The 12,206-nt window shown below is 37.3% G+C and overlaps 1 non-coding gene across 1 annotated transcript; it reads right to left on the bottom strand.

Annotated features, from left to right (window-relative positions):
• Nucleotides 1-1,259: 1,259 nt before the first annotated feature.
• Nucleotides 1,260-1,365, bottom strand: LOC122007564. The gene has a single exon (XR_006119036.1). It is a non-coding gene; the product is annotated as a small nucleolar RNA R71 (small nucleolar RNA).
• Between the last annotated feature and the right edge of the window lie 10,841 nt (nucleotides 1,366-12,206).

The following is a 12,206-nucleotide window of genomic DNA, read 5'->3' on the forward strand; positions in this document are numbered from 1 at the left end:
ATAATCTTGAAGAGGAAATAGGAATATTCAAGAGAGTAGGATAAATTTTGTGATTAGTTTCTTGTATCTTGATAGATTAATAAGTTGTGGGCTTCTATGTTGATATCCGAGGAAGGCATAGTAATAGGTGCGCTTCTGTGTAAGGACAACGTAGGTTCACGTCTAATTGATCATATTTAGATACATTTCTCAGTCCTTAGCCGGTTGTCTATTGCAAGAGAGAACCGGCAACTTTCTACAAGTGTTTGGCAATTGAGGGATAAGAATTGGTGAACCATTTACATTCAAGAAATCTTACAAAGAAACCGAAACTCCTAGAATCTCCCTTATCATAACCCAAAACACTAAATTCTTGTTTGTAGATCTATAATATTAGATTTGTTTACCTTCACTTTGCATTTGAAACGATTGGATAGTTGTTTAGATAATTCGCATTAAGACATTTCTAGTGCTTATTCCAGTCCCTGTGGATACGATAATCTTTTATATTACTTGCGACATTTCCGTACACTAGCGGAGCGTGACAAGTTTTTGGCGCCGTTGCCGGGGACTGCACTATAACATTAGGAATTATCAATTGAGTTAGACTAAACATAACATTTGTTTTCCTTTCATATTGCATAGTTGTAACTAATCATTAGATTTCTGTTTTTATTTTCTTGTATAACTTTTACTTCTTGTTAATTCTTTTTGTACAAATTCAATTCTGCATTTTTTATTCTTTTATTTTTCTTTTTCTGTTGAATTGTCATTTGCTATCTTGTTCTTGTGTATGCGAAGATCTAACTTTGCAGGGGAATTCTTTCCTTTTGACCCTGAGATTGACAGAACTTTCCATAAAAGAAGAATTCTGCAAAGGCAAATTGAAGAACAGGAACATTTGAACATGGCGAATAGACCACTCAAGGATTATGCAGCACCTTATGCAAGAGGTTTTCGATCTAGTATTTCAAGACCTCCAGTGGAAGCTAATAACTTTGAGATCAAACCCGCAATTATATCTATGGTGCAGCAGAACCAATTTGGTGGAGGACCTCATGAAGACCCCAATCAACACTTAGAGGTCTTTTATGAAATATGTGGTACCATGAAAATGAATGGAGTTCCTTCAGAAGCAGTTAGATTGTTATTATTTGGGTTTTCCTTAAGAGATAGGGCAAAGCAATGGCTGAATTCTTTGGCCCCTAATAGCATCACCACTTGGGAGCAGTGTGAGCAACAGTTTCTTGATAAATTCTATCCACCAAGCAAAACAGCTCATATGAGGAATTTAATTGCAAGCTTCAAGCAAACTGACTCAGAATCTCTTTTTGAAGCATGGGATAGATATAATAGTATGCTCAGACAATGCCCACATCATGGGTTGGAAAGATGGTTAGTGTTGCACACTTTTTACAATGGTATCAACTATCATACCAAAGTGTCCCTTGATTCAGCTGCTGGAGGGGCACTTATGAATAAAAGTTTAGATGAAGCTGAAGAAATTATTGATAGTGTAGCACAAAATCATCATCAATGGGAAAATGAAAGAAGTGGTGGCTATTCTTCTGTAAACCCAACAATTAAAGCATCAGGGAAGTTTGATGTAGATGCAGTCACTCTTTTGTCTGCAAAATTGGACGCTCTTACAAAGAAATTTGAAAATATGGGGACTAGTGCTAATATGGTCAATGCTATTAGTACATCTTGTGAAGTATGTGGGAGTTCAGAGCACTCAAATGACTCATGTCCATTGGGAGCTATCACTACACAAATCAATCAACTGGAACAATGTGATGCAATCGTGAGTTACAATCAAAGGCAGAATAACCCATACTCAAATACTTATAACCCTGGATGGAAGAGCCATCCCAATTTTTCTTACAGAAATAATCAAGATCAAGGACCATCTATGGGGGTGAGACCAAATTTTCAAGCTGGGCAACAAAATTTTCAACATCTATCTTCTCAAGGCTTACCAAAGTCAAATATTGAAAAGATGCTTGAAGAAATTATCTCAAGTCAGAATGAAATGAAGCAATATTTAGCAAAGCTCATTCAGAGAATGGATAATTCTGATAAGCATCAAAAGATCCAGGATAGTCAAATTGTCCAACTAGCTTCCTCATCATCCAGAGCACCAGGACAACTTCCTGGAAAACCTGATGTGAATCCTATGGAGCATTGCAATAGAATTGAGCTTAGGAGCGGACGGATCTTGGGAGACTCCCAAGTGACCGCTTCAAAAGGGATACAAAAAGAAGAAGAGCTCTCTCCTCTTATACCAAATCAGATTCAAGCTAATGAGGAGAGTACCATTGAGGTTGAAGAGACTCTTCCACTGAACCATCAGAGCAAAGTTGTCCCTTTTCCTCAGAGACTTACAATGCTCAAGAAAGATGAAGAATTTGGCAAGTTTTTAGAAAAAGTTAAGGAAATTTGTGTAGAGGTACCTCTTATTGATGCTATTCTTCAAATACCTAGATTTGCCAAATTCCTGAAGGATCTCATGTCAAACAAGAGAAGAAGGGGAGAGGTTGAGACAATTGCGCTTAATGAGGAATGTAGTGCTATTTTGGAGAAGAACACTTCCCCAAAACTAAAGGACCCAGGGAGCTTTTATATTCCTTGCAACATAGGAAAAGAATTTTTTGAAAAAGCTTTTTGTGATTTGGGGGCAAGTGTTAGCCTCATTCCCTATTCAATTTGTAATAAATTAGGTCTCAAAAACATTAAACTTACTACTATGGCACTTCAACTTGCTGATCATTCCTGCAGGTACCCTTTGGGTATTATAGAAGATGTGCCAGTAGAGGTGGATGGGAATGTTATTCCCACATATTTTGTCGTGTTGGACATGGAAGAGGACCCCAGGATTCCTATCATATTAGGAAGACCTTTCCTTGCTACAGCTGGAGCTATAATTGATGTCAAAAATCATAAGCTTTCTTTGGTAATTGGTAGGGAAAGGTTGGAATATGATCTATCTAATATCTCTAACCATGTCTCGTCTCTTTTAAATGCTTGTAGCAGGACAAGCATTTATAAACTTGAGGAATGGAATTTCCATCCTCATGGAAGGCCACCAAACGAAGGAGACAATGTGGTGGAAGATGTTGGGAGAAGATCTCCCAACAAAAACGAAAAGTATATCTGTCCTCCAAGGGCGAGGAAAAGAAGTGAATGATCAAGTTTGGTCGAGCTAAAGACCTTAAACAAGCGCTTCTTGGGAGGCAACCCAAGGGTTCTTTTAGTTAGTTTTGATTTGTATTTTAATTTCTTTTATTTTGATGCATTCTTTTGATTTTGTTTTCAGGTTAGGTGCAAAACAGAGCCAAACCGTGTGCTATACACGGCCAGGTAAAGGTTGCAGAGAAGGGAAGTGCTTGGGCCGTGTCATCCAGACACGGCCGTGTGGGATCTACCGAGGAGAAAAAGGTATAGGTCATGTCCCAGACACGGCCGTGTAAAGAATCCCGAGAAGAAGGATGGAGAGGCCGTGTCCCAGACACGGCCGTGCGAAGAATCCAGAGAGGGAAGAGGGGGAGGTCGTGTGGATCTGCATGGCCCGTGTAGGAGAGTTATTAAAGTCTTCTTTCTACCTTACACGGCCAGATCTTGGCCGTGTTCCGCACACCCCCAACTCTCCAAAACATATCTTTCTCTCCCGATCTCTTAAAAACTCCTCTCTAATCTCTCAAGATCTCTTAGATCCGATTCTCCTCCTTTCTAAGACTTGGACTTTTTGTTCTCCTAACCTAAGATCTTTGTTCTTTGAGTTCCATTTTTCCAACTCTAGATAATTCTTCCCCTATCTAAACTCATCAAGATGTCCAATATTTTGAAGAAACTTCGCAAAGGAGGTGGTGGATCCAGTGGAGACAAAGAGAAGGAGCCATCAAGGGACAAAGGAAAACAACCAGTGAAGGGCAAAGGCAAAAGGACTTCACGCAACGAAGGTAATGACAATGAATTCAATATTGTGTTTAGAAATGATGATCAAGTAACTAGATTTGCAATTCTTGTCAATAGAAAGATAGTGTGTACTAGATATATGGACCCAACTGTTCTTGATATGCTTGGAATTAGGGAAGATGTAGATTTGATGATTGGGTTTTTGGATTGGAGTGATATTATGTACACACATTTGCCTACATATCCTCGTCTTGTTTTGGAATTTTTGAGTTCATTGGATATCCATTTTACTAATGAAGATGATTATTTTGGAAAAATCTCTTTTAGACTAATGAATCAAGAATTTCTATGGGCATTTAGTGACTTTAATTCTTATTTTGGATTAACCACCGGTAGCCCTCGTAGGTTTGATCCAAGGTTTAATTGGAATCATTTTTGGAATGCAATAACTGGGTTAGATCAACCTTATGAGCCTTCAAGAGCTAAGGCCTCCCATATGCAAAACCCCATCTTTAGGTATCTACATAGAGTCATGGGTAAAACTATTTTTAGTAGGGGAGAGAGTGATGGGGTGGTTAAAAAGATAGAGCTTTATGCTTTATGGGCTATGCTTTATAAGGTTGAATTTGATTCTGATTTTCATTTTGTTCAAACCTTATTAAGATCTGCTAGGGCATCATCGGGATCAATTGTTTTTGGTGGTTTGATTACCCGAATAGCTTATAATTTAAATCTTGATGTTGATGGGTTGGAAATAATTCATGGTAAAGACATGATTGACATTGATGCATGTCTTGCTATGAAAATGATCATTCGGGATGAGAATGGTTTCGCGTTTCCTAGGAGGAGTGGTTCTCCTTTACCCCTTCCTTTTCCTGAACGAACTACTATTCGTAACCCGACTAATTGGGTAATTTCTGAGTTAGATTTTGAGGATAACCCTTCTATACCTGGAGACACTGAGCCACATCATGAGCCCTCGTCATATGGACACCCGCAGCCTTCTAGTTTTATGGAGCCCGCTAGACATTCTTTTGCATATGGCACGGGATCTTCTAGGTTTGATTTTTCAGATTTTCGTACGTCTCTAGAATCACTTCATGAGAAGCAAGATTCCCAACAAAAAATGTTGGAGGGGCGCTTCTCTTTATCTGATGATCAGTTTAGGGAGGTACAAAATCATTTTCAGTTTACGAGGAATTTTCAAGGTCAAGTGGCTGAGTTTGTGCAGGATTATGATACTGATCAGGCTAGGATGAGAGATTTTATGCAGAGCATGATGCTTACTAGCCAACAAGTAGATGCTTTATATGAGTATCATAGATCTTTGGGTGAGATTCCAGATTTTCCTAGTTTTCCTATTGGCCAACCACGTCGTAGACCTCCTTTCCCTCGTCCACCTCCACCTCCTCCACCATATTGATTTCATCGGGACGATGAAAAGTTTAAGTCTGGGGGGGGGTGTCATGTACTGTTTAGTTTGATTTTCATTTTCAGTTTTTAGTTTTTGTTAGTTTTTCATGTTGGTTCTTGTTGCTTTATTTTGCTTGTTTTTGAAATAATCATGGCAAAAAAAAAAAATAGAACATCAATCTTCACTTATATGCTTTCTTGGATTCAAGTGAAATGTTAGCACGATTATTGTCTTGATTCATGGTGTTCGAATGGTGCTAGTAGTAAACTTTGTGTAGTTCTTTTTTCTATCTTGGGAAGCATTAATAAGCTGAGAATCTTATGGTGATGAGTTTTAGTTTTGGTTCAACCTTAAGGATTTTATCTTCACTACACTTGTGCTTGATGCTTGAATAGTTGATGTCATTGAAATAGTCATGATTCATCTTGTTTGCTTAGTACTTGGTTTCCATGGTGATTTCTCAACTTTCATTTTGGTTACTGAATGAGGCTCAAATCATTAAAGCTCTTTTGGAAAAATCAAAATATCCCAACATGTGTGCTAAAAAGTACATTTGTGAATAAGTTTTGCACAATGCAAACACTTATAAAAAAAAATAAAAAAATAAGGGATATAAAAAATAGTTGTCATGAGTGGAATCTAGTAGTCACCCCTTTGAGACCGAGTTAGGTTACTGGGGAAATGACTGCTTAGCTTCCCTTGAGATTGAGCACACCTTTAAGACCTTGGGTTAGTTGAGAAATATGAACCAAGTGAATGGTGAGTAAGTGCCTATCACTGGTTACTTGTCTTTCACTGGAAACACTAGGAATTCAAATTTGATGACGACTTGACTAGGACATGGATTGAAACTTGAAGGGTGTTGAGTTACTTTTACACTGTGCACAAGATTCTTATGCTTGAACCATACTTTACTTGTTTCTATGATCATGCTTGTTAATGAAACTTTTTGATAGAGTTAGGAAAGTGCACTAGGTTTTATGAATGTGTTGTAGAACATATGAATTTAGACTGCGGCATTTTGCTTGAGGACAAGCAAAGGTTTAAGTCTAGGGGTGTGATGTGCGTAGATTATATACTCTTTTATGCATGTTTTTACGCATATTTACATACTTTGAGCATGCTTGATCTATGCATTTTTATACTTCCAGCTTTCCTTTTAGCATATTTACTCTTTTGGTTCAGAGATCTGCTTTTTGTGCATTTTTTGTACACAGGAGTCGATTTGGTGAAGAATCTACATCTTTGGGCAAGCCTTGGAGGAAACAAAGGGAGAAAGCACCAGGCCGTGTACCTCACACGACCCTGCACTGGTATGGAGCTCGGGCCGTGTGGAGTTTGGCACCAACAGAAGAGGAAGATGACATGGCCGTGTGAACCTCACACGGTCGTGTCAAGATTTGAAGCCAACCAGAGTAGAAGCCTTACATGGCCGTGTGGATCTACACGGCCGTGTGAGGTTTCCAGAAACCAAGCAGGCTGTGGCCGTGTGAACCACACGGCCGTGTGTGAGTCACACGGCCGTGCAACTTTGGCAGAGAAGGAACTGGACATGGCCGTGTGAATCTCACACGGCCGTGTGGCGCCCGATTCCCTCCTCTATTTAAACCCTCCTTCATGAATTGAAAGGGGATCTCTCCCCCTTTGGGAGAAGGCAAGATTTGGTGGTTTCCTTCCATTCTTGGGAGGATTTCTGGGTGATTCTAAGGGAGTTCTTGACGATTTCGACTCCGGAGCGAGGATTGGATCCGAAGACGAGGCTTCTTCGTAGATAAGTTTTCTCTTTCCCCCTTTTCTTGGTTTCTTGGATTGGGGATTTAAGAAATGCTTGTAATCTTCATTTCTTCGGATATTCTTCCTCGATTCATGGAGTAGATCTTGTATTCTAGGATTAAGGGAGTATTTGTATGATAGATTGATGTAATCTCTTATGGATTTGCCATTTTCTTGTTTCAATGACATTGTCTTGCTTGTATCAATTAGATCTTGAATGATTAATGGTGATTTGTGTTTAATTCTCATTCTTGATTGATTGTTTGGATTTCTTGTGGACTTTGTAAAGATAAACTCTCACTCGATCATCCGAGGGATCCACGTGACAGGTGCAAGCCCGTGTAAGGACGTTTGAGAGATAATCTTGAAGAGGAAATAGGAATATTCAAGAGAGTAGGATGAATTTTGTGATTAGTTTCTTGTATCTTGATAGATTAATAAGTTGTGGGCTTCTATGTTGATATCCGAGGAAGGCATAGTAATAGGTGCGCTTCTGTGTAAGGACAACGTAGGTTCACGTCTAATTGATCATATTTAGATACATTTCTCAGTTCTTAGCCGGTTGTCTATTGCAAGAGAGAACCGGCAACTTTCTACAAGTGTTTGGCAATTGAGGGATAAGAATTGGTGAACCATTTACATTCAAGAAATCTTACAAAGAAACTGAAACTCCTAGAATCTCCCTTATCATAACCCAAAACACTAAACTCTTGTTTGTAGATCTATAATATTAGATTTGTTTACCTTCACTTTGCATTTGAAACGATTGGATAGTTGTTTAGCTAATTCGCATTGAGACATTTCTAGTGCTTATTCCAGTCCCTGTGGATACGATAATCTTTTATATTACTTGCGACATTTCCGTACACTTGCGGAGCGTGACAGGTATGAGCTAATCATCAGTCATATATGTGCATGTTGATGACCACTTTCTCCCTTATGGTATGATCTAGTCATCAGACATGTTCGCTGCCCACTCGATCACTCAGGGGTAGTGGTTGCTAGAGTTAGGTTCAGCCTATCCTGTCATGCCACTCGGCCACTCAGGGATAGTGATATACGACATTGTGAGCAGTCAGGGATCCGGTCACTATGTAGTTAGATAGCTAATTAGCGAACTATCCGCTTCGGCCACTCTATAGTGTTATCTAGAGAATAGTATAATTGTCATTGTCCTAGCCTCTAGGTCACATAGGGGTCATGGTGTCTTGAGGCGTGGGTGGGAGTGACCATGTTGCATGCACGTGCATATTGCATATGATGCACGATGCATCTTTCAAAGATATATCTGCATTTGCTTGTGATTGTTGCACATGCTTGAGATATGATTGTTGCATATGATTGGTATGCTTCACATATGTTCATTTATCATACATGTATATATTGTCGGTTATATTGCTCAGGTGTTACGAGTAGATCTGTTATTGATCCCTAATAAGTTTACTAATCATTATACCGTATGTGTCAGTTCTAAATTAGGTATGTGCATTTATTATGTCAGTTGGTTATGTGCATTTATTATGTCAGTTATAGTTATATGCATTTATTATATCAGTTATGGTTATGTACATTTATTATGTCAATTATGGTTATATGCATTGATTATGTCAATATGATTATGTTCTTATTTCCTTACTGAGACTATATGTTTTGATCTCCATATTTTATATAGACCATGCATTATCTTATCTATTACCTGCTGAGTCACTTGCACTCACCACCCGATTTGTATATTATCTTTTTTCTCAGGTAGAAGGTAGATGATTGTGGAGTTGCTTGAAGTATCCTATCTGCCAGTGCCACGTCATATCGAAGAATGGTCTATACTTTGCTTTATGCTTTTCTTGCATTTCTTTGGATTTTATGTACTCGGGATTGTAATAATTTTGTCATGAACTTGGTGTTTATCCTTGTGGCTACTTTTGATGTTTTTGATAGTTGTTGTGTAAAGCCTAGCCGACTAGCAATTTGTCATTTTGGTTTATGGGTTTCCCTTTATGTCTTCCACTATATTTTGTTTATTACTAGCCGTGTGGGTTGTATACTGCATGGTTGTGTATCATTCCAATCATGTGAGCTGTATACTGCATGGTCGTATTTGCTTCTAGCCATATGGGCTATAGATATTATTATTGTATAATCATGTGGCTATGTATCTAGGTTTCATTGTCACTGTTACAGGAGAGATGTCCGTTTATCAGACAGGGACTCCTCTGGGGCGTAACGACATAACTTACATATTTTTGAAAAATGTCCTTGAAAATACTTGGAACTTTTGTTAAAAACTTTAAAATATTTTGTTAAATTTTGTTTTGAAAAATATTTTAAAAATATTTCCAAACCTAATTTGCCTAATTTCTTTAAAACTTATTGTACAAAATACTTACAAATTTTCTAAAAAAAATGCTTTTGAAAGGAACTTTTTCATAAACATGATTACTTTTAAAATTTTCTTGAAACAATACTTAGAAATACTTCACAAAATGTCCTTGAAAATAGGCTGAAAATTCTTTCATACTTTTCAAATACATGTTTTCAAAAAATGGTTAAAAAAACTCCTTTCAAAATTTTCTTTGAAAACAGGTGTTATCTTTGGATCTATAAATCTTCCTTGATATAGACCTGAAATTTTTTACAATATTTTTATTTTAAAACACTTGTTGTTTAATCTACTTACTTGATATATTTACCCTTAAAATATTTCTACATCCACCCTTCTATTTTTACTCTTGTTTAATTACATATTTCTTGATAAATATTAAAGGGGGAGGGGAAGGGTTTAAGTAAGAAAAAGAAAACTAATAAATTCTAAAAAGACTTAACCATGAAAATAATTAAGAGAATAAACACAATCAAAATCATTTTGATATCTCTTAAATCATTTTTTATGCTATTTCTATTTACATATTTTTTCTAACTTTAACACGGACTGTCATTTCATCAAAAAGGGGGAGATTGTTGGTGCTTGTGGTACCAATAGTAAGTAAGGTAAGTCACTGGAGGAGAGTATTCCAGTGAGGACGAGTCTCAATTAGGAACTTTAGGCACAGGTCCAGTTTATGTCTATTTTAGAAACCTAAACTGAGATCCTTGTCTTGGAAAGATAGGAACAAATTAATACTACTATTTTATAATTATGATAACTCTATTTTGCAAGTTACACTTTGCTTTTGAACTAACATGTTTTTGCTGGAGTTAGAAAGAAAAATCAGCATTGATGAACAGTGCTCAAGGCGCTTTCAGTGTTGTTGAAGGCTCCTCAGAGGCTTGGTCAAAGGCCTGCGCAGAAGGGAGCGGAGGCACCTTGAAGCCTGGCCCTGAAGGCGCCTCAGAGAGCTTCCAAGGTGCCTTTGCTTAGATAAGGCAGAGGGCTTCATCAATGATAAGAGTCGATTTAGGGTTGAAGGTGCCTCTAGTGGCATTGAAGGTGCCTCCAATCCCTTTTAAAAGGGATGCTCAACCAGTGCTTTCTACACAACACTTCTACAATTTTCTACGCAATCATTCGACATTCTGACTACTTCAACTTCGTGCTACTATTCTATTATGACACTACTACACCAAACTATTACTGAGAAGCCATCTAACACCAAGCTCAATTCGATCGTCTTCAAAAGTGTTAGGTAATGAAAATTTATTTTTATACTTAATTACTACATAAAAAAAGTGCAGTGTGTTACACTTATTCTCATGTTTTCTATTTGTACTTGATTCCTTCTCTCGACATTTCTGGAAGAGAATTATACTAGATTTCCCATCGATACGATTCAAAGGATCGTGGGTCTTGAAGTAGAAGTCACCAAAGGTTATGAACTAAGTAACTCCTCGAGTTATTGTGTTTTTGTTCTTTGTTGAGCACTTTTCTTTATAAAACAAAAAAAATAGAGTTTTTAAAATACACGTGATTTATCCCCCCCCCCCCCCCCCCCCCCCCCCTTTCACATGCATAATGATCCAACATGTTTAACCTCCATCCTTTCATTGGATAGTTCCCCCACAGTGAGCAATTTTATCGGTGCAATTAGGTTGTCCCTTTGAACCTAGTTCTTAGAATTTCTAGTTTGCATACATTGAGTTTTCTTTGTACGAGCATTTCTCATCGGCATCAAGATCATCCCTCCCAATGAGCTTTCAACTAACTCTCTATTTAACCTTTTGATTAGTGGATCAGCTAGGTTATCCTTTGACTTCACATAGTCAATAGTGATTACTCTTGTTGAGAGTAGTTGTCTAATGGTATTATGTCTATAACGTATATATCTAGACTTATCATTATATAGATAGCTCTGTACAAGGCCAATTATTGATTGACTATCATAATGTATGCAAATTATCGACATAGGTTTCGACCATCTAGGAACATCTTCTAAGAATTGTCATAGTCATTCGCCTCTTTACCATATTTATTAAGAACTACAAACTTAGAATTCATCGTGGATCTGGTTATTATAGTTTACTTAAAAGATTTCTACGAAATGGCTACACCTCTCAAATTGAATACATATACACTTGTAGACTTTGAGTCTTTCATGTCAGATATCTAATTCACATTGTTGTGTCCTTCAATCACATTAGGATATCTCATATAGTATATTCATAAGTATATCTCAGTACCTCAGTACTCTCATCATCCCTTTTCAGTACTTAACACCGGGATTACTCGTGTATCTACTCAGTGTAGTTATTACGTAGGTTAAGTCTGGTCGTGTATAACTCATCAAGTACATCAGACTTTCAATCACTCGAGAGTACTCTATCTGAAAGATACTTTCTCCTTGATTCTTTGATAGATGTTGACTTATATTTATCTGTGTCTGTGCCAATGAAGTATCACTCTTCATAAATTTCTTAAGAATCTTATCCACATAATGGGACTGACTAAGAATAAATTCTTTTGTTATTCTAAGAATTTTAATTCCTAGAATCATATCAACTAGGCTCATGTCTTTTATGTCAAACTTTGAGTTCAACATGTCTTTAGTGATTTGATTATCTTATTATTATTCCCAATAATAAGTATGTCATCTACATATAGTACAAGATGAGATAGTCATTCTCTCAGACTTTTATATAGACATATTTATCACATTCATTGATTTTGAATCCATATTCCTCAGGGCATTAT

This window comes from Zingiber officinale, chromosome 7B, assembly GCF_018446385.1.
Source record: "Zingiber officinale cultivar Zhangliang chromosome 7B, Zo_v1.1, whole genome shotgun sequence".
Classification (NCBI taxonomy): domain Eukaryota; kingdom Viridiplantae; phylum Streptophyta; class Magnoliopsida; order Zingiberales; family Zingiberaceae; genus Zingiber; species Zingiber officinale.